This window comes from Lissotriton helveticus, chromosome 8, assembly GCF_964261635.1.
Source record: "Lissotriton helveticus chromosome 8, aLisHel1.1, whole genome shotgun sequence".
In the NCBI taxonomy this organism is placed as follows: domain Eukaryota; kingdom Metazoa; phylum Chordata; class Amphibia; order Caudata; family Salamandridae; genus Lissotriton; species Lissotriton helveticus.
Window position 1 is genome coordinate 125,821,213 of NC_136069.1, and position 27,345 is coordinate 125,848,557.

The window sequence follows — 27,345 nt, forward strand, 5'->3', positions numbered from 1 at the left end:
CAAGTTAGGTAGAAAGGAGTCTGGAGCGAACAAATTTTCTGATCCGTTCAAAGTTAAAGAGGTGCACAAGTGGCATGTTGTACTTGAGAATGGCCAGAATTGGAACTTTAGAAGGATTGCTCTGTTTGCGAAAGGAAGTGGTGGCGTTGCCAAGAATGACTCGTGTGACTCTGAGAATGCTTCCTGTTCCAATGGTTCTGGAGTCGCAGTCGATCCCAAATCCATCCCTAGTGGATCTGAGCGAATTAACGAGCAGGTCAGTCTGCCTGCACAAGCAGACCCTCGTTCCTCAAGACAGCGTAATACTCCTAGGAAGTTTGATAACTTTGTGTTGTATTAATTCTTACTCTAACCTTCCTTTCCTGCTCCCATTTGCTATTCTTGTTTGATTATTGCATATTACACTATAGAGTAAGATTGAGAAATGTTATTCATGTAGTATAAGTTTTATCTTGTTTGTATGATGCTTTCATTGCCATTCTTTATTATCTTTAGTAATTTCATTGCTTAGTTATGTTCGTGCTTTCTCACTGCACTTTCACTCTGCAAAGATACTTTGTTCCAAGCGTGAGTTTTACATGATCCTTTCATGTCTTTAGTCTGTAATTATATGGTTTATACTTTGTTCATTAAGAAGAGAGGATATGTTGTATTCTCCTGCCTCTCACCATGGAATGTGGAATCTGGAATCATGCATTGCATGCAGTGGATTCCAGATTCCCTTCATTCCGACCTGGCGGTTGCTGAGGCAGGAGGCTCTGTACTTAACTCCTACTTTGAATAAACCCTGCCTTCTTCACCTACCTTATCTCCGGTGTGGCGTTCATCCACAACAATATACATATGAGTTAAACATTATAAAATATACAATAATGTATTTAACTATGGTGACCTGCAGTCCTACTACTGTTTTTAGATTGGTTGTTTATGTTTTTAAACAATGCGGTCTTTTAAATAATCATTGGTTATTTTTTTGGTGGTTTATTTACACTGTGAATATACTTGAGCACTTTTTTCACTTTTGTACATATACTCTTTTGTAAATAGGTCTTAATATTTATGAAATATGAAATTTATTAGGTATACATTTTAATAAATATATAGGACTGTAGCTCAAAGTCACGGTTGTACACTGAGGTGCATTTGGGTGGCATATCCCCCTTTTTTCACATGTTCCAGTTGAGCTCTGGATCAGGTTTCAACAGTATTGTGGTTAGGCCCAGCATTTAAATCTGTTTATAATGCCATTATACATGTATATACTTGATTGTTCCATTTTTGACTTCAGCTGATTAAGTTATGAGTTATGCATATAAGCATATCATTCAAAATTCAGTCAATGGATCAGTTTCATGCATTTGTGCAGCAAAGATAAATATTTTATCAATGTATTAATACAGTAATATATATCAATTCCGATGTATTGGCTATCACTGTGATGAAATTGACATCAGCAGCATTATTTTCGCTATTGATTTTAAATGCTGTTAGTGCAACTTTGTCCAATATCTGTGATTTTAAATATGTACACAGTGGCGCACTGTTGCTTTAAATTGTTCAATCCAGGCCACAGGCTGGACCATGTGTTGCACGTGTGGTAGGTGTGGCCCATAGGTGGGGTCAGAACCAACAGCATAAAAGAAAATTTCAAATACGAATGTGGTGTGTGAACAAGAGTACACCAGTACTCGAAACGTTGCATTTTGAAGGCTTGTGAATAAAGATAACCTGCCTGGATATCGTGGGGTCCGCCTCTTCTTTCGCAGCTTCAGTGGAGGTTTGAAGATTTCTTGCTATATATATATATATATATATACTGCTATTATAAAGAGAGAACTTTGAACCTTTGAGGCGGGTAAACTCAGGAACCACAGCACCAATCCAAACACCCGATACATCGTTGTATTTGTCAGGGTCTGCAGATGGACATAGGCTATATAAAAAAATAAAATATACGTTCTTTAAAATATTTACGATAAAAAATAAAGTAGTCCCTTGGAAGTAGCGCCGGCCGCGACGTGCGTGCTGACATCAGGAGCACGGGGAGGAGCGGCGTACAGGAGCGCGAGGAGGAGCGGCGGACCTGAGAGCGGGAAGGAGCGGCGGACAGGCGGGGAGGAGTGGTGAGGAGCGGCGGACAGGCGTTGATGATAATTTCCCCCTTTAAAAAAAAAAAAAAAGGAATTGAGTAGATTACCAATCGTATAAAGCAATTGTTCCAATCCGACAGAACCACTGTTTGCATAAAACGTAATACCCAGGTTCTGAGGGTCACTGGGTTACCCCATTACAATTAAAGGTGGTGAGGAGCGGCGGACAGGCGGGGAGGAGCGGCGGCTGAGGTAGGTGAAGCGGCTCGTGTGCGGCTCATTGGGGGCCTTGAAAGTGGCGGGTGCGCTCCGGGGGACCCACGGACAACGTCGGGGCGGGCGGGGGCCCTGAAGCCTGAGACAACGTCGGGGCGGGTGGGGGCCCAGTAGCCTGGTTGCTTCCGGACAACGTCAGGACGGGCTGCTAGTTAGTCATGTATATGGAAAGTAGAGATTATTCTTAAATTAGGAGAATTATTGGCATCTAATATTGCTTTTTCAGTACATTTGGGACAATAGCCTGCATAAGTCTAGAAGGAAGAATGGCATTAATAAACATTGTCAGATGATCAGCTAGGATATACTATTATTTTGAAAGGGAAGTACAGGCATGATATCAGATAAAAAACCACAAAGTCTTATCATTTCCATTCAGCAATATCAGCAATGTCATTAATTGAGAGCCACGTAAAATTAGAAAAATAATGGGAGGAAATGGACAATTGTTCAGTTATCATAGCAGTGAATGGTACTTTATTCGATATGTTATCCCTGATCTCAATATTCCTTAGACCAAAAGTTGCACCGAGGCGGGTAGCAACACAGTTTCTGAATAGGATAATGTATGCCATTTTCACCTGCAAGGGTGGTTATTTCCATTTAAATCCAACTGATACATGCATTGGGAACCAGCTAGTGCCATGTGACTTAGGTGTGAGAGACCATTGTTGTACCTCGATGACAATGTACTTCCATTATCACATATTTTCAGTGAAAGCGTGTTGAAGTGTAGGCAGGCACATAAGTAGGCGGGCACAACAATATCTTGGAGCGTCTCAACACCCACCTGAGATGAAGAAGGATCCTGCCAAAATCATGGTGCTTATTTTTGTTTGCCAAACGAGAGCTACCAGAAAGACTGCAACATTGCCGCACAGGGTGAATGTGGCATAATTCACACACCAAACATCACTGCAGAAAGGTGTGAGGGGACTGTGTCCAAGGTGGCGCATAAATCTTAGGCGACGTCCTGCAACTACATTTTCTATAAAGACAACACACATTTAGACCTTATTGATAACTCTCTCAGCAGGTTGTAAAAGGAGGTATTAAACAGCAGCTACAATAGGCACCCACATTAGAAATCTGCTAATCCACCTTGGGTGAAAGAATGCACTGTGGCAAAGGTCCTCTTCTAGGAAGATGATGCACTCTCTATCAGCCTTCGGCTATTACTGGGGGATAGAGACATGAACTAAAACCTTTTCCAATGGCACATTGGGGTTGGACAGGTTTCCCAGGAGTTGTAATAGTTACCCCTGACGTGCAAAGTGCAATGGTAATCGACAAAGTCGATCCAAGTCAGGAAAACTTGCCCTTTATTCAAAGCATGAAAAATAATGTTTAATTTATCCAAAGATAATAAACCTGCAGCATTTATTGTTCTAAAACACAAAACATGTAATCTGATTTAATAAGGATCCAGAGAGCCACATCCCTTGGAGGACCACAGCTAAATCCTGGCTGTCTGTTCAATATGACAATGAAAAATGTTGCTGCAGTAAAACCCCTCAGCCTTGCCCATTTACATGTTCACTCCGAAACCTCCCTCACCTCCCTCTCGAGTCAAACAGTAGTCATTGCATGAAAAGGTATCTTAGAAATCAGTCATCTACTATGTGTGCCCTCTCCAATTTCTAGCATTCGCCCTCTATTTCTCTTTCTTTTAAAAGAAATGTATGCCCTCATATAACTTCCATAGAATAAGCAACCTCTCAGTCTAATCCGCCCCTGCTATAGTAGGATGAACCTAAACTAGAGCGGCAGTCATACCACAGTTTGGCAGCAGCACAAAACACCTTCAGACAGACTTTTTTTTAAGTACTTGGGGGCACCAAATTTATACATAAAACCCTCCTCATTGCTGTCCATTTGCATAGCCTTACACATGCAGCCAATCAAAGTGTTATCTGGCATAAGAAGTAACATCCTGCAGTTCTTCAGTTGATAATGGCCAACAATACAGCTGAAGAACAGGTAGACTCAGGCCGCCATACAAAAGCTTATGCGTTAGCTTCTTCCAAGACAGCCTGATCCCCTTGCCCAGCCATGTAAAAGCAGACATTCTTCCCTGGATTTTAACTAAAAGGCCTTTATCAAACACCAATGGAATATTATTAAATAAGTATGCAAATTTGAGGATGAACATTTTAATCAAGTTAATCCACCCAAAATGTGTAAGCGGGAGGTTCTTTTCAGGAGTTCATCAACCTCCTTGGAGAGTCTAACTAGGTTTACTTTAGGAATTTCTATAAGCTCCTGTACTATGGTTACACAAAGATACCTTATCTCCTTAGATAGCCTTACCCTCTGGACTGCCACATTCTAGGCCATAACTTTGGTCTTGTCATTATTAACCTCATACCCAGACAGTTTCCCAAAAGCCTGTATTTCAGTGAATTGTTCTGTTAGAGTTTGGTTGACATTATATGATAATATGATCAAATCGTCAGCGTACAGGGCTAGTTTCCTTGTTAAACCATTTACAACAAAGGGATAGATATTTGTGTTCTGCCTCAAACATTGAGCCAAAGGCTCAACGTATAAGTCAAAGAGAATGGGTGACAGAGGGCACCCTTGTCTTGTACCACGCTCTATTAACACAGGAGCTGTGAGCTTGCCATTAACTACGATCTGAGCCCACTGAGATTTGTACATTTTATTAAGGACCTCTCTACAGGTCTCATCAAAACCAAAAGCCATTAATACTCTATTCAGATAACACCAGTTAACTCGTTCAAAGGCTTTTGCTGCATCTAGGGTGATAATTGACAGCGGATCACTATGCGCCATTGCCAGATCTATTGAGCCAATTAAAATGAGAACCAGATCCTTCATCTGCCTTCCCGGGAGGAAGCCCTTCTGATCCTCATGAATTATAAACCCCATGATCTTACAAAGATAGGCATTTAGTACGCCAGCAAAGATCTTATAGTCGCTGTTCAAGAGTGATATTGGCCAATAAGACTGACATTGTGCAGGATCCTTCCCGGGCTTTAAGATTAGGGCAATGACCGCCTCACTCCACAAGTCTGCTAGAGGTGAGGTGCCTCTCAGGAACTCATTAACAGTTTAAGCCAAATAGGGATAACTTAATCTGCCAATAAGACATAGATCTCATTAAGGATCGCGTCTGGCCATGCAGCTTTCCCGCTCTGATTTTTTTAAGGACAGTGAATATTTTGTTCCCTGTTATATCTTGGGTAAGCCATGCTAGACTATCTAAACTCAGCTTTGGGAGCTGTTTCTCTGCGAGCCACTGATAAAGGGCACCTCAGTTGACCACGAAATCTTCCCGGTACAAGTCCTGGAAGAATTTGGTAAAAGCCAACTTAATATCATCTCTATCCACAACATACTGGCCACCATTACCCAGTTTAATCTAACTGAGGTAGTTATGGGATCTATCTATTCTGCTCTTCATTGCAAGTAATTTGCCACAATTCTCTCCTTGTTCAAAGTCCCTCATTTTGCTGACTTCCCATTTCTGCAGCATAATTTCTTCAGTTTTAAGCAGGTCTTCAACCTTCCCCACTAAACTTTCTTTTTCCACAAAACACACTTCCCAGCCTTTAAAAATGCTTCGGCCCCTATTAACTGCTCCTCTAACACAGCAATCTCTTTTTTCTCAGCTCTGACCAAGCCCACAGTGGCACCTTTTAAAATCCCTCTCAGTTATGCCTTGAAAGAGTGTCATACTACATGTAAAGGTGCAGAGTCTAAATTTTGATTAAAAAAGACAGCGGTCTCCCTCTTTATCTTGTCCGGAATATGTGGTTGCAGAAGAAGCCTCCTATTCAAGGGCCACCTTCTGGGTGGAGACCTTTTGGGGGCACTCTATTTTTAAAGCTATTGCACCATGGTCAGAAGGATGAATGGGCAAATACTCTATGTTCTCTACTTTCCCTACTTCTGGGAGCTCCATAATGATATAATAAATCCTTGAGTAGTGCCAGTTTTTTTTTACTAAAAAAAAAAAGAATAGCCCCTGGCATCACTCTTTTTCTTCTGCCATACATCACATAAGTTTAGATTGCTTTGTGAGAAGATGGGCTTGGAGCCATAGTGCAGCAATTTGAGTGTGGGAAGAGGATCTGTCAAGCCTACTATTTAGAAGTAATTTAAAATCCTCGCAGAATATCAGAGGAGCTTCAAAATCAGCTATAGAAAGGAAGCGACTATTCAAGGGTTTGATATCATCTTTGTTGGGACCATAATAAGTGGCCACCATGTAGGAAGTAGCACAACTCCTAAATTCCACTACCACCAACGCCCTTTCTCATCTGCTTGTTATTTGCTCAACTCTACTCCAGAATTTGATTTAAATATCAGAGCAACTCCTTTAGAGCAGCATTGTTGATCTGTGGCTATGACTTTATCCACCCACCTTTGTTTATCAAACAATGCCATACATTCAGATCGCAACAAATGTGTCTCCTGAAGCATAGGAATCCTAGCTGGGCTGTCCTTCAAGTATTGAAGAACCAGTCACTGCCTTCCTTTGACTCTCAGGCCATTCACATTCCAACACAAGATTTCTAGACAGTCCCCTCCTATAACACCAGCTCTATTCCCCGTCATCATGTTCCCAGGTCAAACTATATCCATTATAGAAGGTTATAAAAAATGAGGACACTTTTTCATTTTTTTTCTTTTTTCACCCTAATGCTCTCCACCACCACTTGTGCAACCCCCCTCACCCTCTCTCTCTCCTCTCCCTCCCCTGGGAACCCTCCCTGACTACCTATTGGCATATGGCATATGGCAATTCGAGCAGCTATCCGCCGACCCATCAACTGATCTCATACAACAACATACTGAGCTCCCACCATATGAAAAGTGTATGTTTAAGCTAGCTGAAGGCTTGTTAAGCGCCAACAAATTATCTACCTCCTCTGGAGAATGAAAATTATATATCTTGTTGGCCCAGATGACTTTGAGGAAAGCAGGAAACCTTAGCTGCACTTGAGCAGCTATTTCCTTCAAAGGGTCAATCCGCTTACCAAGCACCCACCTTCTATCCTCTGTCATGCGTGAAATGTACGACCTTATTTTAAATGATACTTCCTGTACCTGGATGATCTTTGGTTTAAGGGCTGCCCCCAGTATTTGTTCCTTAAGGGCAAACAATTGTATGTATACCAGGATTTTCCTGTGCCAGGGTTGAGTTTGGAAGGGTCCCCATGCACCCGTTGGATTTCTGTTTCCCACATTGCAGAGGAAGTAACTTGCGGGAAGGCTTGATTCAAGCTATCGATGATGAAAGCATTGACGTTATCCCCTTGCAACCTCTCCTTTATGTCAAGAAATCTGAGATTATTTCTTCTGGAGTTGTTTTCCAGCCTTTCTAACCTGTCGGATAGATCCCCTCAGTGTAAGCCTGACCACTTCCTGGGTATTATCTTTCATGTCTGACCTCAGCTCCCCCACCTTATTCTACAACTCATCCATGCGCTGTGCCAATTCTGAGAGATTTTCCCGCAGGCTACTACACGTATCCTGAATTGTCTTTTAGTCAGTTTCTGAATTTAGAAAACGCTCCCTGATCTCTAACGACTGATGGCTCAACATCGTATCGAATCCAGGCCTAAAATGACCTTGGGGGCTCCCTCTAAGAGTGCAATCGGTGCCAGGCCCCCCTTCGCCAACCCACGAATCCCAGATACTGGAGCTAGGTCACCCAGGATTGGAAATCTATTTAGGGTGGGTACGGCTGGATGTGGTAACAGGGGGTTTCCTGTTGGGGCTAGTGCCTGCTCTGTAGTTCCATATTGCACTGCAGGTTCAGTTTAAAGTAGGACCTAAGTGAGGGAGTCACTCTCGGGGGTGCGGGGGCAGATTTCTTCTTTCTCTCTTTCAGAGGAATGGATTTCCCTAGCTTCACTGGAGGGTCTACGTTCTTATGTTCTATATCTTAATGTATACCTTTTACCAAGTAATGCCCCACTATCAGGGAAGGAGTTGGTAGAAAGAGAGGAAAGCACCTTATGCTGTGCTGGTAGTTCACTCTCCTTAGAGGCCTGCTTTTTACCCAGAGGTTCTTGGAATACTAACTACATATATTTAGAATCCACACCATGCTTCAATCTACCCTCCTTTACCTGTATTAAGTCCATAAACTGGCAGTCTTTAGTTGAATCTCCTTCCTGTGCCTCCATGACAGACAGACCACAATCAGCAGACTACCAAATATCTCCCTGGGGCTCCTCCAGGAGGCAGCATGTGCTGACTCTGCCAGGGCTGACCCTGGAACAAGAAGCTGATTCAGCAGGTTGAGACGGCAAGTTGCTCAGGTCTTGCCGAGCACACTAGCAGCCCTAAGAAGCACCAAGCCCGAGCCCAGACAAATCAAATACAAAATGCAGGCAGATGTGGGTGAGAAAAAACCCAAAAAACAATCCGGCTGCGGTCCAAACAAACGGCTCAGCGTGGCTGGAGGTAAGAAATGTTACGCTGGTATATGAAGAGTTTGTAGCATGCTCACCTAGCAGCCCTGCAGCCTACTGAATGCAGTAGCGAGGGCCACAGCTGTATAGAAGGACCACACAAGGGAGCAAAAGCAGAAAAGGACATAAGGATACCCTTGGGAGGCAGACGGGCACAACATACGCGACACGATATGTCCGGTGGAGCGGCTGGTAGGCAGACAGGCGCTCTTCTAAGAAACATGAAGGCAAGCATCTACACTAGCCCATCGGTATGCCTAGAATCGGCGGGCTCCATGATCAAATGGTTGGTGGGGAGCAGCTCGCAGACGGCTTCCTAGCATGTTGCCATGTTTCTAAGCTCTGCCCCTCCAGAGAGAGCACTGTACTCCACGGGTTCCCTCAATTTCTCTTTCAACTTGGCCTCTTCTTTAAATTCAGCACCCAAAGGATTCCCTTCTTACCTCAGTCTTCAAACAGACCATTTGTGTGGATTTAATTTCTGATCAGCAGCCTTCACAATTTCCTCCCCAAAAGAATCAAGCAATTGCAAAGTCAATGAGTCTCAACCCTGAAAACTATTGGTATTAAACTGCATTCTAACTAGAAGCATCTACATCCTGAGCACTGATAGTAAATTATCCTTGCAGAACAGCCTCTGTTGACATTTGAATTACAACCTATTTTACCATAATCCATCATCCCCTAGTGCCGTACTCAGACATATGATCGTTCTTGTGGCAATTTGCTGGGACGTTATGAGAGGTAGTTTAAAATTATTTTTCAAATAGGAACTGTACAGGATAACCTTACCTGCAGCCATACAGGGCATCCAATGGAAAGTGCTATCATTAAAGTTTGGAACCCTAACACTTTTTAGGACCAAGGACACCTCAGCTGCTCCAGATTATTATATTTTAACCCCATCTGGAATCCTGAGAATTGTCTATCAGCCAAGTTGTAATCTTACAAGTAGAAGAGGTGTAGGGGAACCATTCATGTACCGAGGAAGGGTTTCAATGCTATGGAGCATAAAACATACACTGTCACATCTGCTGCAATACAAAGCCCATGTGGATCATAGCATTTTGACCAAAGCAATGTTTTGTATCATACAAATTTGGGCAGCACCAGGTTTGAAAACAGTTGTGCTTTGCCTGGCCAGAACATTGCAGTGGCTTAGAGCAAATACAAAGTATGGTATTTTAAAGTGGTGAGTTTGGCTCTTATAGCTTTGCAGCCATCTGTACTCCAGCTGCCTGTCGATTTCAGCCTCTTCTGTGTCCTCTGAGTTTGGGCTAAACTATTCATACCGCAGCATCTCTGATGAGCCCGGAGCAAAGCTTGGGGCGGCAATGCCTGTTGGTGTCTCAATCCTGCAGACACCAGCCAAGGACACATTCGGTCAAAAAATAATCAAACATTAACAATATTTTAGGTAGTTTCCATGATAGGTGCTTGCATGCCTGTCAGGCAGTGACTCAAGCTTTAGGCTATGTTATATCAAATATGAGGCACTTTTCATGTGGTTAAAGCATAAAAATGCAAGTATTTCACAGAAGGCCGCCTTAAAATGATCAAAATCCAATATTAAGATGGGCACGCGCTAAAAGTGCAGTAAGCAAAAAAAAGTTACAAAAATGAATAAATAAGTGAGAAAAGGGATGCTGGAGAGGACCAGGGAAGTCCTTGATGGAGGGGATTTTTTTTTAATGAGATGGGAGGGGAAGCACCGTGTGTGCTGAAGAAGGGCGATAGATATGGATTCAATCTTTCCATGTTTGCTTCCAGTCATCCATCAGCCTCTCATTTGAGAGGGTATTCTTGTAGCACATGTGGTGGTGTGTCTTTATGCGATCAATTCTAACTCAATTGCTGATTCTCTATTTTGTTTATACGCTTCCCTGAAGTGTACTGCTGTAAAGAGTTTGTAAATTGCAATCCATGGTCTCTAAATGTTTCTAATGTTGATATACTTCTGTAAAGCGCTCTGATACCCCTAGCAGGGTCATGTTCACGCTATAGAAAACACTAAATAAATAAATAAAATAAATAAATCTCCTTTGGACTGTTTGAAGGAAAAGAAAAAAGGAGTTGCCTGGATGCAAGCAGTGCCAGTAGCAGAAAAAGGATACAAATCAACCAATAAGAACACCATAAGAGCGCAATATCCCTGGGTGGGACAAACACACAAATTGGAAGGAAAGCTATCAATGAGGAGATAACTGAGATAGACAACAATGCCATCCAATCATGAAGAAGGGGCTGATCCAAAGCCCTCTCTCTGTATATTTGAGACAGTAGGTTTGGCTGACAGATAGCTAAGGTGGTCTGTAGCTTACATCTAAAAACTGAAAGCACTGCATCTAGTGTGCTGAGGAATTGGGCCCCACTGATTAAACAATCAAGGCCCGATTCACAGAACTAACTTAAGACAACATCCTAAACTTACTACCATTTTGGTATGCACAGAAGGCACTTACTCATTTCGGTATTCACAGAAGTTAGGAGTCCTAACTTTAGGACTCCTAAATGCCTTCTGTGAATCCCAAAAGTTTTTAAAATTAGGCTTTTTCTCAATTTAGTAATAGTAAAGTTAAGACTCCTAACTTTCGAACTCCTAGCCTAGCCTGGCTGATATGGGGTAATACCCCACAATTGGTCCCAGGAGGCATGTTTCCGGTCCAGGGAGGACCTGGCTTGGCAGTTCAGGCTGGACTGTTCCCATGAGGAATAGGCTAAGGACTGATTTTCACATGGCTGGGTCCAAACTGGTGTGGCATGGTGAGCAAAAGAACTATGGATTTAAGCCAGATCTCTTGACTGGTGCTGAATGCATTGTATTTAGTCTGGAGCCAAGGCAGGGAAGGCATGATGCCTGGGAACTTCAAACGGAAACCTTTAGTAGGTTCTCCCCCACTTCAAAAGGCATAACTGGGTATAAATACTGGACCTCAGAAACCACCTCTTCAGTATGCTTCTGGACCTATGGATACTCTGCCAGGAAGAAGGACTGTATTGATGCTGAAGGGCTACCACTCTTCTGGGCTGCACTCTGCTGGACACCTGCTTTGCTATGCTGTCCTGTTGTCTGCTGCACTCCTGTCAGGGTGAAAAGGACTGAACCTGCATCTCTTGACACCAGAAACATGAGTCACCCCAATGGCTAGTTGGCTGGCCTCCTGATCTGAAGCCTCAGGGTAAGAACAGTCTTCCAACAACCTTGCACCTGCTCCAGGATTATGCCATCCATGAGTCTACCCTGCCAAGTGGTGCCAACTCAAGCTTGGAAGTGGGTTCAAGGTGCTGTGGATCCAGCAGAACTGATGCATCTCCTCTACTGTGTGGTGCAAACCCAAGCAGAATTGATGCTTTGCCGCTCTGTGTGGGTGGCACCTGTATCTAAAACCTGCATAGCAGCCTGTCGCCACATCAGAATTGCAGCTGCCTGATGCATTCCTCAGTGCAGGCCCTAGTAACCCTCATGAACGTCAGTCTTGACGACAATGCCTGACTCAGCATTACAGCCTCGTGGCTCCTCAGAAATGACGTATTGTCCTGACTACGCAACGCATCCCTGGCTCTTCACAACAGGACCTCGCACTGTAGCGCCAGGATTTGAGGGGGGAGGTAAGATTTACTTTAACCATAGCAATGGCGCTAGCCATCCTTAAAGTAAATCTACTTTAAGTAATACACCAATCAAACCAAGACAAACCCTCCAAATAACTCTTTCTGTTCTCTCAGTAAATGAGTGAGTCAACTCCAGGGCACCTCAAATCTTGATATCTGAATGGCTATGTGATGCACTGATGTCCATCCTTAGCAATAAAATTCCTCGCAGCAAGGCAATTTTGTCCAGTCTGTGGTTTCTTCCACCAAGATTTTCAACAACTTAACGTTCTGTTCTTATCATGGAATCCTGGCAAGTTGATCACTATAAAACATTGCCATTCTATTATCACGTCAATCATGTCTGAGAGGAAATATGTTCACAGTAAGACAAGGAGGGTCCCTATTTGGACAAAGGGGCAAACCATTGCCAACTAGAGACCACCATTTCTAACAGTATTCTAATGTTAATTAAAGGTAAAGTCATTATTACTGCAAGCAATCTACTTATGTCCATTTCACTGTCTTTTCTGATCTTCATAGGAACTTAAATTTTCAACAGTTGCTATGAATTTTAATACTTCACAGAGTAAATGTCAAATACCTCCCGTTGGGATATAAATGTGCTTGCGTGGTATAAAGAAGTGGCTCCTCTTCCCTCAATGCCCAATTGCATGCATGTGTGGCATCCTAGATTTCATATGGGCATTGGCATCATACCAAACAAAGAATGTGTGCATATACCTACTCTGTGAGGTCCTAGGTCTATCATAGGACATGGAGGGGCGCACCAAGTGTGGCTTCTTTGTGGGCAGTGAACTACTGTCCTGGGTGTAGTACATACAGAGGTCCTGGTTGCATACCATGTTCTTAGAAGAACCAGTTCCAAGTTTTTATGACTAAGTGAGCGGGTACTCCGCAGAGTAATCAAATGACTGGTGTGCAGCTAGAGTTAGTATCTGGCTGACAGCCAGTCTCCCAGAGGTGGAAGGAAATAACATGATGTCTATACTTTTTACTGGATGAGCTGTAGGTCTGCCCTGACAAACCTAGATGCCTACCTGTCTGCCTCCTGAGAAAAGGCAGAAGTGTGCTTGATACTGCAAGAGGAGTGACTGTCCAGGAGTACTGGGGTCCAGCGCATCCCTGGTGCCTGGATATCCTGTCAGAGGTGACATCACAAGAGCAAACTAGGGAGGATCTGTGTGTCCTGTAGACCCACCTGGCCTCTCATCCCGGTTCCTGGTGGGAAATGCAACACTGTGCTAATCATCTGCCCAGTCAGGACTGCAAATGCGTGTTGGTCATAGGCTTGGACAAGGGCAGCAAATGTGTGATTGACGTAGGCCCGGACGAGGTCTTCAACTACGTGATTGCCATAGGATTGCACAAGGGCTGCAACCATATAATTGCTATAGGCCTGATTGGGGTTGCATCATTGCAACATTTGAAGACCAGCAGAGTCAGAGACACATCTTCACCTGCATTGGCCCTATACGAGCAAAGGTTGCGCAGTGGTGTGGATAGACGTGGGCCATGTCCTCCTCCGACGCACTCCAGGGGACTTTTTGGATCACCGCAACCCTGAACGACACGCAGAGGTGCCGCTGCTGAGAGCAGCAGATAAATGAGGACTCTAAATGTACTTACCGTCCCTAGAAGTTGGTAATACTAAAATGACTGATTGCACATTTGACTCAATAATAATCCACCTGAGCTTGATTCATGATAACTCCTGAATCCTACACAGCGGGCCCAGAGGGAGGATGGCATCCAAGAGGAGATAGCAGAGACAGTAGCGTCTTGAGAGAATCTCACTCTGAGATAATAACTTGTATGTTCATCGGATTTCAGCTGTGGGTCGGGTGGGGGTGGGGTTATTTCGAGGGACGATGCAGAGGGAAAATTAAATAAATAATTAATTTTCCCTCGGCATCGTCAGTCAAATTCCCCCCCACCGGGCCCCACTGCTGTTACCTGCATGGACCCCAGCTGCAGTAGACCCTGTCTACCCCGTGGCCCCGCAAACAAGGTCTGACGCTTCATTCAGAAGGAAACGTGTATTCTTTTGATTGTGCTCTCAGAAAAGATTAAGGTATGTTCTGATCACTTACTAACTGTCAACAAGTTCTGTAGGTGGTTTGCAAGTCTGGACTGCCAAATATGGATTTGTCTGCCATTGGACATAAGATGCAATTTTACACCGTCAAGTCCAAATTTTAAAAGGAATGAGTAAACCTGCTGCCTGGGAGTTATGACCTGAACCTGCAGTTTTTAAAAAAAATCATTCTATGAATTCAAAAAATCTCCCAGGTTACATCTTAGCATTCTCACCAGTTGCCACTACTTACCATGCACAATTATTGAACAATGTTGTGAATTATATTTCTGCACGCAAGAATATACACATCAGAAAAAGTGTGAATGCCCTTGCTAACTTTTGTTTTCTCTATAGAGAAGGCATTTTCCCTATACACAGCTTTGAGAATTATTTCTCCCGTTTTGGTAAAATACAGCTGAAAACGGGGAAAAAGTGGTGAAAAGCACAAAAACACAGAGAACTGCGTATTATTTCAGATTTGAATTGTTAACATCGCAATGGCCCAGAATATATGTGGCAATTGTGTGCAGTGTCGGTAACACTGTATCCAACACTGCTGTGCCAACACTTGTAAAGTGGTAGATGCAAATCAGTCACACTCTTACAAATTACCAAGCTTTATTTAAATTTGCACTAATTAAGTTGTCTACGATTTCAGCCATTGCCCAATAACATGAAGTCATGAATTAAAAGAGTAATTTGGAAGGAAAATGGCTGCAGTAAGCTGAATACACTAGCATCTCCTCAATTGCACGCACAGTCAGAAAATCACTTATGCGAATCACTTTACAACAAGGGCACACCACACAAATCGAGTGAAAAGAGGGAGTTATGTAGTTTAGAAAATTGAAACATTGGTTCCCATGAGCAGATGGTGCGGGGAATGATTACAGTAGCTCTTGCTCGGATTCTACAGGGGGCTAATAGAGTGAGAGGCACAGACATACGATGCATTCACCTCACTCTGGCGCATGCTACATGCCTCTTGTAATATCTTCGAATGGCTGTTGCTTAAAGAATGAATTAGGTATAATGTCTTGCAGGGAATGGTGGCGCAGGAGCTCATTGTACCAAGCAGCATGTCCGGTAGTAGCACAGAGGGCGCAGGCATTTAGAATACAATTGCAGTTCCTCTAATGGCCAGACTGCAGATGGATTTACAGGTAGGAGCATATGACTGAGAAAAGGGCTTCCAAAGACAGTGCAGTTGGCAGAGACAAGCATGTTTTCATAGATTTTCAGCAGTTTGCTGAAAGATTGATTGCAGTAATTCTGCTTAATTTCCTAAACAGGATTCTTCATTTAGCAGCAGAAATTTCCTCTAGATTATTCCTCTTTGAAAGAGCAGATGAGTTAAATCACCTTCTGCTGATGTCGAACACAGTTAGAAAGGTGTTTGCATATAATGTTTGATTGCTTTCGATCTATTTTAACACCTAAAACACAAATGTTAAAAAAAAAAATATTCACGTTTAGATTGACCTTAGCTAGTGTAGGCCAGCACATTAAAATGGATAATGTTAGTTGCCATTATGAATATTTTATTTCGAGGTGAAGGTGGAGTTCTAATATCGGATGCCATGTTCTTTTGCTTACTTTCCCATGTCAATAATGTTTTCTTTTTACTGTGCTTATCATGGAATGTTATAATGGGTAGCATACTCATTAAGACATCTGCAGAGTACCATCTGGGCCAAGCGTTTCAGATGGTACAGATAATGTAAGTTTGAATGACGCTGAGATAAGTTTTATTGTGACACATGTACAAATGTATCATCACACTTTAGCCTTAATAATAGTGTCAAGCGAACTGTGGGGCATATTACCAACGTTGAGCGATATTTATCGCTAACGATGCTTAGCAACGAATCTTTAACGCTAAGCATCGTCATAAATTATCGCAGATAAACCTTGCTATTATCAAGGTTTATCACAAATGCGATAAAAAACGGCCGCAATGCATGAATATCGCTGAAAAGTCAGCGATATTCATGCATTACCGAGCTAATGCTCTTAGCCATGTTATCCACCTCCCATTGGATAACATGGCTAAGAACTGCTCAGGGCAGGTGTTAGTTTTTGGAGATATTCGCGCTTAGCGCAAATATCTCCAAAAGTTGGTAATAGGAGATAGCGATGTTAGCGACTGTTTCCAGTCGCTAACATCTTGGCACGCCCACTTTGCATGTCATTAGTGATAAATATCACTGACATGCAAAGTGGGGCCCAAGATGGTCTCTATCTCGTACTAGCTGTCGCTAACTGGTGTTAGCGACAGCTAGGTAATAGGGAGATAATTTTATCTCCGCTTTCTTGGCTTTTAAAGCCAAAAAAGCGGAGATAAACCTCCTTGATAATATGCCCCTGTGTGTAGCTGTAGAAATTTGCCAGAAGTCTGTCATTTAATTTTTTTTATTAGCTTTTCAGGTACAAAAATAACAGCTCAATAAGCAGAAAGCGTACACTTCACAACACATCAATGAATGGGCGGGTCTGCGAACAGTTAACCATATGCAATTACGAGTAATGAGGTAACTCTACCCAGATGGTTCTTTTATCCAGCTGGTGGATATACAGGCATGCACCGACAAACTCCTAGACATCTTCCTATACCACAGGCTGAGTGGCACCTGCAGATAGGCAAAACTCACCTTTTACCAGGCACCCTGCCGTCTTGAGGCACTTGACCTGTTTCTCACATCTTCCTCTCCTGGTCAATTTACTAGACCCTTATATGCCAGCATGCGGACACAGCCCCCTTGACTGTACACAGGGCAAGAAACAAGTGGCAACTTGAGCTTGGGAAGGAAATTGCGAACCAGCAGTGGTGATACTGCTTCTCGCACATGCAAACACTCACTTTGAACTACCGGCTCTGCCTCATACATCTTAAATGCTTGCATCACCTACACTGCACGACCCTCCATTTGCACTGCATGGGTTTCCATGAGGATGCTCACAGTACGTTTTGCAGAGAGGAGTGGGGCCAGGTTCCGCCACCTGGCATGCATTTCACATATATAGTAGACGACTGGGATTGAGCACACAAAGTAATAGCAGATATCAGGGTGCATGTAATACCCCAACCGCCAATACTAGTTCTCCTAGTTTGTGTGAAAGATATTGCGGTTACTGCTCTGACTTACTGTAATACTGCTACTCTTAGAATAGAGATGGATTGTGATGGGATGGGGTCCACTATTGATGCTTGGCTGGATGATGCTGATTTCTGCCAGGAGCGCCTGGGGAACTATTGGGCTTTAATTCTGGTACCCAACAGAAGAAAGAACATATGGACACCCTTTGTGCAGTACATGGTGACCAGGCCGAGAGAGCATGGGAGGGTGCCGAATGATACACCATGACGCAGACATGGCACCCCTCTTCTGTATGATTACCCCTGCCTAGGATTTGCCTTGCTGCCTGGCTCTGGAACCCTCTACCTGCAGCTGGCCTTGCTGGCAGACACACACACTGCATATATATTGAAGATTGCCTAAACGAGACTCTGGAATAGCATTTTTCAATTATGATGTGACTCTGTTGAAGTAGCGGCTCGCATAGGGCGTGTGTTGAGGGGGGGCGGGGGAGGGACAGGGTGGGGGGGTAGCAAACGTGGACATACGACGGAACGGAGGAAAGTAATTATTACGTTCCTCTGTTCCGTCGTATGTCGGTGTTTGCTACCCCCCCACCCTGCCCCTCCCCGCCCCGCCCACCGCCCTGCAGCACGCCCTATGCGAGCCGCTACTGATGGCAGGGCTAAGTTCATGGCTAAGGGAATCTCAGCTGATTATAGTAGAGGCAAGCAGGATCTATGGCACAGTCCATCCCACATTCCAGTGGATCAAGCCACTGTACACATATTTGCCTTCAGGCTCCTAGCAGGACCTCCTAACCGGAAGTAATGTAGATGGCCACCGTAAGGAGCAATGTCAGGGAAGCAGAAGCCAGATCATCTGGAATGAGTGGAGGGGGTTCACCTGCACTCTTCCAGATAAGTAAATTTTTGAGAACCAGTAGAAATGCTGTGCCAAACCCTACACAATGTTGACATTTCTCGTATTATCAAGGATATCGCTAACCCTGTTAGCGATAAAAAAAAGCAGCGCTAACCGCGGTTAACGTTGCTTTTTTACGTCTGGTATTTTTCTGACTTAGTCATGATATCCTATGTAAGGTGGATATCATGGCTAAGTATGTCTATCCCTATCAGCAAGCTATCGCCAAACCTTGTGGGATTATCGCTGTATTTCCAGTGATAATCTCACAATTGGCAGCTTGCCAATGGAGATAAGCGTTGCTGATAGCACGCTCTCTCCGCGATAAAATTCAGAGTTGGTCGGCGATAATTATCCTAGCGCTAAGTGTGCTTAGCGATAATTATCGCCTGGCCTTGTTAATATGCCCCTATGTTGATAAGCGCACTGCACTGTTCACTTGATGCAGACACAATTTGAGAAGCTGTTCCTCTTCACAGAATAAGGTGACACCTCATCCAATACTGATGAGCCTGTGCAATTATTAACAAGGTGAGTTGTGATGCCTCCCACTCACCGAGTGCCTTATTCTAGGCAGTTTTTAAGTTTACCCCCCCCCCCCACCCTTTAAAAGTGATGGCTGAATGATAATAACATGATATTTCTCAATGTTCTCTTCAAAAATCACCTAAACTATGAGGATGCATTTATTTAAGGAGGCAATTTATTAATACAGCACACAAGAAGGAGAGTGCAGTGCAAGGAGATGCTAAATCCATAATTCCTGTTGGGCTAGAATGCATAAGTAATATTAAAAATAGACGCTGGAGCCAAGGTAAGTTGATACGTTTATTTGACGGCTACACAGTTGTGGAGCAGGAAACAGACGCTCCACCTGTTACTAAACAGCCCCAACTGAACACAGCATTTAAACCTCAATCATTCTAAGAATACAAGACAAGGAAGAGTATTCATCAGGCAACACAGAACACTGGTGAGGAATGTAAGTGAAACATTCCCAAACTAGAATGTATTAATTCAGAAACTACAGTAATGCGTGCATCCTTTCAGCACTCACCTTCTATATGCGGCACATGTGTGTACAGGCTTTAGTCTTATTAATGTTTGCAATATGAGATGAGACCTGAAAACAAAACATTTCTATATTGTTTTCTTCCAGCAACATGTTTGCTCAATACAGGTGTAAATACAAGTGATACCACCAAGGGCAGTCGTGTTGTGCACCGTGGTGAGTCCAAAAACTGTGCTCAACTTGTGACTAATTGAAACATGTTTTTTTTCTGTTTCCTATGTTGTGTTTCTCTTTAAAAAAACATCCACTACTGGTATGATTGTAAAAATATTTCTTCATTATCAAATCAAATTTTGCGAAAGAATGGCGGATGTAGTCTTTCTTCACTTATAATATTTGTTTGCATACAGTGTCCTGAAAAATGACATCATCGCCCTGAGGAAAATCTCTATAGAACAACAGATATAACCATTTTCTATGTGTGTGGGTTGCAACCATGGAAATTCTACCATGCAATTCTATTCTCCATTTAAAACAAATTGGAATTCTTGTAAAGAAGCAAGTAATCTTTCAGATGTAGAAGATGCAAACGGATTGTAAGGGAATGGTTGTAAGGGCTGACACTTGCTAACACTGTCAAATTCAAAGTGGTTTTGCTATACGCCCAATAACAGAGAAATATAGCTTTATAAGCATTTCTGAATTCATGGTAGAAGAATTTATAATGATAGTACTAAAATGTGGTACTAAATCTGCCAATACACAAATGTAGGACTGTCATGCCAGCACCCTACATGTCACGGAGGTCATTGACAGAGGACATAAGATAATGTGGCCTTACCAGTGAATGAAGGCAGCTCCACAAGATTATCAGCAGCAACTACGCTTTTTGCTATCATGCACACCTGTGTTACTTTGGCCTAGATTACTATTTAGAGAATAAAGATTGCATATACTGTGTATAGGACTTTTTTAAATCATTCACTGTCACCTTACTAACATCCACTGACACCATTTAGCAGATGTAGAGCTACTTCACACTAAAAACTTAATTACACTGCACATAAGGCACTTTTAGCAAAGCTAAAATAAAAGCCTAGTGTTGGTGGTAGGTAGGAGAACACAGGGCATAGTATAACGCAGCTGTTAACAATAGGAAGAAGGAACTGAAGATAGTCCTGTGGGAGGACCTTGTTTTTGGCAAGCACAGTTAAAGATAGCACACAGTTTTGGAAAATGGTTAACCACCCTTTTTTAGGGAGGACAAGGTGGACGACCAAGCTGAGCTGATTTCTGCTAAGGCATAGGAAGAGCATTTTTCTGCTTTATATCTGGGGAACTATCTATTCTCTTCTTCTCTACCCCTGGCACAGAGTGCTAGACTGACCTGTGGGACAATGGGAAGAGGTCACAGATGCTACTGTGTCTTTGCCTGTGGGTAAGGCTCCCTGGGCAAATGAAGTTCCAAGTGACCTATTTAAGACTCTGTGAATCTGTGTGCCTCACATCTCACACAATATATTAATGCTGTTATTAGTAGTTCTCTCCCAGAGTCGTGGCATCATTATACATGTGTTTAAGAAGAGGAATAGGTCTGACCCTGCCTGCTACAGGTCCATTTTCTTAATTGAGATAGAGGTCAAGATGATAGTTAGTGTCATACTGAAGTGCTTAACCCAGTGTGCTGGGGAATGGAACATACTAACAGTTTTCAATATGGGTTTCGTGCGGGGAGGGGCACTGTGGAGCAGAATCTCAATCTTTATCTTCTAACCAATAAATATGTGCGGTGAAAAAGAGATCCCTTCAGTTAGCGTTTAAGGACATCAGCTCTGCATTTGACTGGGTCAACAGAGGGAAGCTTTGGGCTGAGCTGAGGTACATGGGGGTGGTTGCAACTTTGGCAAGCTTTCTTAGGGATCTGCATTGTGGGCTGACGACTTTGGTCCGCTATGGTAGGAAAGGCAAATTCACAAATCACTTTGCTCTTAGAAAGTGGGTCCGGCAAGGATGTGTCTTGGCTCCCTTTCTTTTTACCCTGCATGTTAACCATTTAGAGAATTCCTTCCTTGTTTCAGGCATTGTGGTAGATTGCTTCCAGCCCTTTTGTATGCTGATGATGCTGTTTTCATTGCTTGCACTGCTAGAAGACTGCAACTGCTTTTAGATACTGCTAATGATTTCATGAGTAGCATAGATTGTTGTACACATTTTAATAAATTACATGTGATGGTCTTGGGGCCTAAAAAAACAAAACATGCTGTGCTCTCTGTTTGTTTAGGGGCAAGATTGATAATTTTACATATTTAGTTATTTTAGTAGATTTGAGATTGAGCTCTCAACCAGTAAAAGAGCTTGTGCTGAAGGTAATAACTTTTCTACTCAATGAGCCATTACAGATCATGTTGGAGGTTTATAAAGCCCAATGTATCTCCTTCTCTACCTTTGGGTGTGAAAATTGCAGCTATACAAATCTAGATCCCCTATAAGTAGCAGAGAATAAATACTTTAGGAGTCTTTTAGGGGTGGGGCAATATACCCCAAGTGAAATAATACACGAAGAGCTAGGTATGAGTTATATTGTGAATTACACCCAGTTGCAACATGGTGCTATGGTGTGCTGTTTGGCAAAAGGCTGCTTTAAGTTTGAATGGGGTGATCATATCAGATTGTTTGAAATTGGATAACATGGGTTACATTCCCTGGCTGGTGTATATTAGAGAGGATTTTTGAATTTTAGGGAGGCCAGAGTTATATTTTATTCCTTTAAGCATGACCAAAAAAGACGCTGTGTGCCTAACAGGGGCCTTTTATCAAAGAACGACAAAAGAAAGGGAATCTCTAGCACTAGCCAAGTCCCTCTACTGATATTTTTCTTTTTGAAATGCCTAATGATCAGCTTTGTCTCTTGACGATTGTTAGATTGAGTCTGTTTTATCAGCTGCTCTATTCCGAAGGTACCCAGAATAAGTATTCTGATCGACCTACATGTACTTGTGATCTTTTCTCTAAATGTGACACCTTGCACATTATACTGATATGTGCTTTTTATACATCTCTTCGCTATAAGTCTTTGAAACCTCTTTCTTTATCCTTTGATTTTTTTATCAGGTTAGGCCTGCTTTTTTATATCTACAACTTTTAGCTTTTCATGGAATCCGTCATAATGTGTCAATGTTTCTTATGGGGATTTACAGAACAGTTTAATAGAGGTAATGATTATTGATCAGTCTTTTGACATTTTTATGCAATTGTTTGTTAATATCTATATTTTTGCCTTGTTGTATAACTGTGTTGGTCTATGTTTTGCTGCACTTGTATGATTCTATTTTAAATCGAATAAAGTACTGACTTCTAAAATAGAATACGGGTAAATCAATAGGACTCCTTGGCCAATGTATATGATGACGTTTTAGTGCCCTCACTATCCAGATCATGAAACTAGATCTAAGGCGTGAATGTATTGTCGTGGCATCCATATTGAAAAAAGTGTTCTTTATTAATTTAAAGGAATTTGACCATAAAAATTCCCCCTAATTGAATAAATATCAACAGACAGATTCAATGAGAGCCGTTAAATAGTCTAATTGAAAGTATTTAAAGCTACACTGAAATATGTACTCCCAAGTGCAATTGTGCTCCAAAGCAAAGCAAACGTCCAGTGATGTTATAATAAACATTTTAAATGTCATAGACCAGGCTAAATGTCACAAATGTTCTTTCTCCCTTCTGTCCCTTAATGCTGAAAAGTAATTTGTTCATTTTGACTCACACTTCTTTGAGCTAGTGCCATAGGGCTTCGGACTCGGGTTCATTAAAAAGTTATTTTAGAACTACCAAGCTCCACTGATTTTTAATTAGTCATCGGAAATATGCAATCTATGATATTCTTCAATATAGAGGCACAACATGTATTGTCAATCTTGCCAAATATATCTGCTACTTATTGCTGGAAATATTGACACACATGAATTATGGAAACCTGCTATTAGAAGATATACCCTCTGCAGAGTACACAAGTGACATACAACTAATAGTGTCACTTTTTGCAGGTGAAATCGTTTGTTAAATTATAAACTCTATAATCCTCTACCAAATATTACAGATGAACGTAAAAAATATGCCAATATTTGAGTGTGCAAGATAAAGAACGGACGACGAAGTTCATCACACATAAAAGTTTCATCATAGATAGAAAGTATCTCACACGAAAGGGCACAAGGAAGTATATTGCTACAATATAGACAAAGTCTATTTTATAAATCTTCCAATACTAGTCAATCTCACACAAATTATAGGGTAGCTTCAAATAGTGTATAATGAAGCTGAAAACAAAAAGTATTGCGCAGAACAATATAGGGGCACCACTTAGTTGTGGACGAAAACCCTCACTCACCCGAGGGTGACATGCTTTATCACTGGGTTTCTCCAACACACAGGGACGACAAGCTACCCTGTGTGGGCTACGACTTTACCCCAGAGGGAAGGAGCTGGAGTGCGAAGCACTAGTTGGTTCTACCAACTCGTTGGTGGTAAGGAGGGGCAGAGTGCAAAATAAATCAAAAGTGTGTGTACTAAAAACGACCTATTTAGTGGTACTAACTTTATTCTTCCATACTAAATGGTAGCGATTAAAAATAGAATGGATATAGGCTTATGGATGTATACCCTCTCTATAGATCAACATGTTTCTGCCATATCGACAAGAAGGTGGATCAATGACATATGAATTGATGAAAACAATGTTGATTCCCACAAATATCTGGGAATGCGCAGGACCTGGAAGATCACAGAGGTCCAGCTGGGGACATCTTTTCAACGTGGATGGGGTGCGCGCTTGACCCTGATCTCCCTAATGGCCTAACTAAATCTTGATGGGCAGTTGAGGGCCCAACAGTAGCTTCAAGGGGAAGAGTCCTTCCAACTTTGTGTGTTAATGGCAGGCATTTTCCCATCATTACTGGGGTGGCCCATGCGTGATGCACAAGAAGAGTTATTTTATGTGTAGGTCTGGTAGAAGTTGCATGCTGATGTGCTATGCCTATTGTCTTTAAGACCTAAAACACAGATACGTCCAGCCCACTACCAATTTACTGTCTTGAGCTGACACATGGCTGAGTAGTGTGATTAATCTGCTCATGTAGTTTGATGATGTGGATGACAATTGTACCAAACGGTTCACTTGTCTTCAGTATGTCATGAGTGAGGCTCCCTCACTACTGTGTCTCATGTAATGGTGGCCCTCTTACATGTGACATAGCATACAGTGCACTTTGGGTGCAGTGAATGAGCAATACTTCCCCTTGGTCAGTGTAGAATGTACAGTAACATGAGAGCAAATATCACTGGTGCCATCAGTTTTGGTCCCTGCATGTTGGCATATGTACCTTTCGCTGTTGTAGTATCATCCGTACTACTGTTTCATACATGATCAACATGTCTTCAGAGGTAGATGCCTGATTCTATCGCAAATGTGTGTGTAGGCCAGTCTGTATTTGAAAATATTTATTTCTGATGGCTATTCAGTTTATGTGTTACCACAAACAGGAGTGTGTAGACATTGGTGGGTGGTTCACACATACCCTAAGCCATTACTCATTGTCAGTCAGGTCCAATTGATGAAGCAATGGAGGACATGATAGGTAGACTTACAGTAATTTCTCACATTGTGAATTGCAATGCCATTGATGTTAGAGTATTCAGTTATGTGATTTGCTATTGCTGATTTGGCAAGGTTCATTCAATGACTGGTTACATGCATCAGGGAGTAACATGCTGAAATGTAGGGATCATGTCTACACTCAGTAATATAATGGAATTTGTGTTTGCAAGAAAAAAATGTACTGTACTGTTCCTGCCCATTAGGGCAAAAGTTAAACCACCTCTACATGTAGTGGAGATTTCCTGAGCCTCAACAACCTTCAATGGGTTATGGCTTTTAGGTATGCAATGTAAGAAGGGTGTTCTCACCAGTTCCAATCTGGACTGGGGATGTCCCTAGGTTTAGCTGATTTTTTATGCTGTGAATATTTGTAGACAAATCATCCAGATATTTAGGCCTGATTGACTCCAGTCTACTTTTCTGTGCTACATGTAATACATACCAAAGCTACTTACGAACAGCTTTCATGAGACTATTCTGACAGTGGATATATGAGGAAGTTTATATTATGAAGTGTCAACAGCGTGAACTGAACATTTCCATGTCACCTTCTTCCTGCTACTGTACATATTGCTGCAACATAACACACAGTGTTAGTGTGGCGGCTGAGGGACGTGGGAATCAAGGACACAGCTGTGGCGCTTCTCTCCTCCTTCCTAACAGCAAGGGAGCAAAACATATTCTGGGATAGCTTACAGTCTGATACTTTTCATATTCCGTGTGGAGTGCCACAGGGCCCAGCTCTGTCTCCAATACTTTTTAACATATACGTCACCCCATTGGCCAGACACGTCAGAAAGCACAGTTTCTCTCTGGTATCCTATGCTGACGACTCACAGCTCATAATATCGATTTCTGAGCAACCAGAGATCATGGCCAGCAGTTTCTATGCCTGTCTGACAAATATTATGAGCTGGATGAGCCAAAACTTTCTTAATATCAATACTGAGAAGACAGAGGTACTGGAGTTCGGTACGGGTCCTTCATTGTGGAACAAAACCTGGTGGCCAACAGAGGCAGATGACTGTCCGTGCCCTACCACTAAAGTCAGGAACCTTGGAGTGTTATTCGACGATCAACTCAACTTCTAGGCCCAGGTCAATTGTCTGACCTCCTCACTTTTCTTCTTACTGAAAAGTCTTCGTAAGATCTTCCCCTTTATTCCACAGGAGCTCCAAGAATCGGTGGTAGTAGCGCTCTTCCTCTCAAAATTGGACTACTGCAATGCTCTATTTATAGGCATTGACAAGTCTCAGAGGACCAAACTACAGTCACTACAAAATGCGGCAGCTCGACTGCTGTTGAACATACCTAAAGGCCACTCCACTTCGGCGGACATAAGGTCACTGCATTGGCTTCCTGTCCAGCAACGAGTGGAATTCAAGGCCCTCCACACAGTACACAAGTATCTATATGGAGGTGGGTCGGTGGAGATCCATAGGCTGTTTTCCTGGCACTCTCCCACTAGAACCCTCAGATCCTCTGACTCGGGTCTCGTTCAGATCCCCAAAATACACAGAGCAAGGTGCTGGGGTAGGAGCCGATCGTACTGTGTAGCCAAGCTCTGGAACCAACTGCCTTCCACCATGCGACTTCAACCTAACAGGATGATCTTCAGGAAATCGCTGAAGACCTGGCTGTTCCCTTCAAAGTAAACCTTGGTTCTACCGCCCAGTCTCCCCACTCACACACTCAGCGCCAAGACGCCACGACATTCGAGCACTTTAGAAACAATTATCCTATCCTATCCTTTATTAGTTGACCATCATTTCATCACGATGTATTATTAGGTATATGAACATTTGCTGATTGCAGGGCCTTGTATATATTCTGTAGAAATGAATCTGTCATTGCCATCCTATTTGATGACATCAGGTTACTAAGGTATACTACGAGCCAACCTATATCCTATATCTTATTAGATACATGAGGATGGAGATCAGACAACTTCACTTATGCAATTGATGCGGTCTGTGGTTATGACTTCATGAGCAACAGTTTATCAATAAAAAAGCATGCATGCATGTGCTCATGCTAATGTTAAAGCCAATATAGTGGGCCTTGTAGCTGGATTCTTCTATACAATGTATTAATGTTCTGTGATCAAAGCTGATGGTCAAATGTGTTCTGTAACATTCAATAAACCTATTTTAAATGTCATTC